The sequence below is a fragment of the Palaemon carinicauda genome, chromosome 8 (assembly GCF_036898095.1).
Source record: "Palaemon carinicauda isolate YSFRI2023 chromosome 8, ASM3689809v2, whole genome shotgun sequence".
Taxonomy (NCBI): Eukaryota; Metazoa; Arthropoda; class Malacostraca; order Decapoda; family Palaemonidae; genus Palaemon; species Palaemon carinicauda.
The window spans coordinates 42220219-42224911 of record NC_090732.1 but is presented as its reverse complement, the minus strand read 5'-3'; positions in this window follow the sequence as shown (position 1 = coordinate 42224911).

The window sequence follows — 4693 nt, the reverse complement described above, 5'->3', positions numbered from 1 at the left end:
ACTTTTCTTGAAATATTTTATTTTTCCTTGTTTCCTCTCCTCACTGGGCTATTTTCCCAGTTGTGGCCCCTGGGCTTATAGCATCCTGCTTTTCCAACTAGGTTTGTAGCTTAGGAAGTAATAACAAAAATAATAAAAAGCTAATCATTAGAGCAGACATGAATGACTGAGTGGAGAAGAGATGGGATGGATATGAGGATGTACATAGAGACCATGGGTTTGGGGAGTATATAATAGAGATAGATCAGAGTTTGGAATTGGCATGTATGAGCACCTGGTTTCAGAAGTCGAATAAGCACCTGGTAACCTATGAGAGTGGAGGAGTGGAAAGAGATAGATTATATCCTGGTTAGAGGATTTGACAAAAACAATATGATGAATCTTAAATTGAATTTGGGGAAGCATGTGTTAAACAACATAGAATGGTAACGATGGATTTTGAAATGAGAGGTAGAAATCCCAAGAAGAGAAAGAGGAGATCTAGAATTAAGGTTTGGGACCTTAAAGGAGAAAAAGGATGAGCCATTTAGGAGAACTGAGGCAGAGGGATGAGATAAATATATGCAGGGAAAACAGAGGAACAAGTGGGAAGAACCAGCAGATAAGTTGTGTCGAAAGGAGAAAATTATTGGTGGGAAAGAGAAGTACAAGAGTCAGTTAAAAGAAAATCAAAGTTTCTAATGACTGGAAATTAAGGCATGCACAGGGTGCAGACGAATGGTACTATCTATCTATCTATGTGTCTAGGTACCATGTCTTCAACGTGAGCTGTCAAATGCCTCCACCTTGTCCTGTCTTTAGCTCTCTGTATAAATTCCTCCAGTCAGCTGTCCATACACTTTTTTTCCTTTGCCGGCCACTTGCTCATCTCCCCTCTATCTTTGCCGTAAGGCACAAAAGTATGATCTTTTCTCTTCTTATTACATGTCCCAGAAATTCCATTTGCCTTCACCGTATCACTTTTAGAAGTGATCTCTCTTGACTCACTCATCTCAATACGTCCACATTTGTTACTCTCTCAGTCCATGGGAATCTTCAACATTATTCTGTAAAACCATAATTCAGCTGCATTTATTCTATTTATCAAGTTCTTGTTTAATGACCGTGTCTCTGAGACATAAGTTAAGTGTGGACTATACATAGGTTTTCAATGCTCTAACTCTTGTCTAAATCCCTATCCTGCAGTTTGTCAATAGGGTTTCAGATTGTTGAATGCATTTGTTGTTATTATTTTTTTTTCTATTTCTATATTACTTCTTTCATCCTGTGTTCTTATACTACTTAGATATACAAAAGTATTTGCTTGTTATATTGTTACTCCGTCCATTATGATGTTGAAATTTGGAGGTTCCAGGTATCTAATGTTAATACCACCGCTGTTTCCTTCATGTTGATTTTTAGTCCCATGTTCTCCCTTTTGCTTTTTACTGTGTCAAGAACTGTTTGCAGTTTCTCCTCCGAGTCAGCTATATCAAAGCGTCATATGCACATCTAATATTATTTATATTTTCTCCTCCAACTCTTATTCCTTCCATTCCTGATATACTTCTCAGTATGATTTCTACATATATAGAAAAGAGGTCGAATGACATTACACATCCTTGCCCTACTCCTCGTTTTATTTTTATCCATGGGGTTAAATTATTCTCGATGTTAACTAAAGCTTCCTGACTCCAATAAAGGTTGATAATTAGCTAAATGTCCTTTCTGTCAATATTTAAGTTCTTCAAAATTTCTATACGTTGGGAGTATCTAACCTTATCAAATGCGTTTTCATAGTCTATAAAACACATAAAGATATATTTCTGTATCATCAATGTTAACAATCGCATGTTAAATATTCCATTTCTGGTACCTTTACCTTCTGTAAATCCATACTCTTCTTCTGCCACTTCTAGTTTTATCTTACTTTTTATTCTATTTAATACTACTCTTAATATTATTTTTGTTATTATTTGTAGGTAGAAAGTTGGCCCTGGCACCAGCCACCCGTTGCGATACAACCGCTAGAGAGTTAAGGGTTCCTTTGACTGACCAGACAGTACTACATTGGATCCTTTTCTCTGGTTACGGTTCCCTCTCCCTTTGCCTACAGATACACGGAATAGTCTGGCCTATTCTTTACAGATTCCCCTCTGTCATCATACACCTGATAACATTGAGATTACCCAACAATCCTTCTTCACTCAAAGTTTTAACTACTGTACTGTAATTGTTCAGTGGATACTTTCCTCCTGGTAAGGGTAGAAGAGACTCTTAAGCTGTGGTAAGTAGCTCTTCTAGGAGAAGGACACTCCAAAATCAAACCATTGTTCTCTAGTTTTGGGTTGTGCCATAGTCTCTGTACCATGGTCTTCCACTGTCTTGGGTTAGAGTTCTCTTGCTTGAGGGTACACTCGGGCACACTATTCTATCTAATTTCTCTTTTATTATTATTATTATTATTATTATTATTATTATTATTTGCTAAACTACAAACCTAGTTGGAAAAGCAGGATGCTATAAGCCCTGGGGCCCTAACAGGGAAAATAGCCCAGTGAGGAAAGGAAACAAGGAAGAATAAAATATTTTAAGAACAGTAACATTTAGAAATATTTCCTATATAAACTATAAAAACTTTAACAAAACAAGAGGAAGAGAAATATAAAACAATAGTGTGCCCGAGTGTATCCTTAAGCAAGAGAACTCTAACTCAAGACAGTGGAAGACCATGGTACAGAGGCTATGGCACTACCCAAGACTAAAGAACAATGGTTTTATTTTGGAATGTTCTTCTCCTAGAAGAGCTGCTTACCACAGCTGAAGAGTCGCTTCTACCCTTACCAGGAGGAAAGTAGCTAGGTAACAATTACGGTGCAGTAGTTAACCCCTTGGGTGAAGAAGAATTGTTTGGTAATCTCAGTGTTATCAGGTGTATGAGTACAGAGGAGAATCTGTTAAGAATAGGCCAGCCTATTCGGTGTATGTGTAGGCAAAGGGAAAGTGAACCGTAACCAGAGAGAAGAATCCAATATAGTACTGTCTGGCCAGTCAAAGGACCCCATAACTCTTTAGCGGTAGTATCTCAACGGGTGGCTGGTGCCCTGGCCAACCTACTACCTTGTTTCGTTAAAGTTTTTATATTTCATATAGGAAATATTTATTTTAATGGTGTTACTGTTCTCAAAATATTTAATTTTTCCTTGTTTCCTTCCCTAACTGGGCTATTTTCCTTGTTGGCGCCCCTGGACTTAGAGCATCCTGTTTTTCCAACTAGGGTTGTAGCTTTGCAAGTAATAATAATAATAATAATATGATAATAATAATAATAATAATAATAATAATAATAATAATAATAATAAGCTAATGGTCCTGTATAGACTGCACTCTACGTCATTTAGTTTCTAAGGGATAGCAATGAAGATGGATCTGTACATCTCTTTTGGAATATATCTTGTGTTATATATTTTTTATACCAATTCTACAATGTTCTTTGTCCAAAATTCCCACTTGCCTGTGGCGTTTCTATTGTTGCCCCATCATGGCCAGGGTTTTTGGCTTTCTTTAAGCTTTTCATTACACCTACTATTTCCTCTTCTAGCAATTCTAGACCATTCATTTTCATATGCAACCTAGGTCTATCACCTCTAGCCTTCTCAAAAAGATCCTTTACATATTCTTATCAACGTGTGGGAACATCCTCTATCTCCATCACCAATATCCCCACTTTGTTCTTAATCACATTTCCTCTTGTTTTCTCCTTCTTTTATTCACTTTTTTAATTTTCTTGTGCATACTCCCATATCTATGATTTCTTTCTAATTCTTCTACTTCACACTGTCCAGTTTTCCTTTGCTGTGTTAAATTCCTGTCTAATATCTAAGTCTAGTTCCTCATATCTTTGAGGATTTCTTCCTTTAATCCTTCTTTCTTCCTTTCTATCAAGTATGTATTCAGTCATGCAATTCTGACGTCGTCCGATATCAGTTGTCCGGGTATGAGTTGCCCTGGTATAAGTTGTTCTAGCACGGTCTTCTGTCACAGTGTATCAGTTACACTGCTACCCTCAAATGGTTTTGCCCTCAGCCGAGATGGTTCATTGGGGTGTTGCCGATATAGTACACTTGTATCTACTTGGAGCCACATTTGAGAGCTGGGTAGTCAGTTGTGACTAGGTTTTTGTAGCCACCCACCCGTTTCTGGCTGCGTCTGCTAACAAATCCAAGGAACTACCCCTGCTTTTAACCCCACATAGAGAAGAGATAAAATTTCTAGGAGGAAAGTAGGTATAGCTGTTGGAAGAGCGGTAGAGCAATTGAATGAAAGGCTAGGAACAAGGGAAGGAGAAAGGGATATCTATAAAATTTCAAACTTCATGAAAGAGCAAAGATAGGATTTGGGGCAACGGAGAGTCCTCATGGATAGACATAGAAATATATTGCAGAGGGATGAAGATCTGGAGAGGAGATGGAGAGCACATTTTGAAAAACTATTGCATGCTGAAAATGAGAAAGAGAGGAACTGGGAGAAGCACAAAGGGTGGAAGGGCCAATGATGGAGATACAAAATATAGAAGTGAAGTGGAAAATGAGTACTATGAAAAACGGTAAATCACCAGGTCCATCAGTTACAAATTCTAATGGCCAAGATACTATCTGCAGAGGAGGAAGGAAGGATGCAATATTGTATAAGGAAATATTGCCTAAAGACTGGG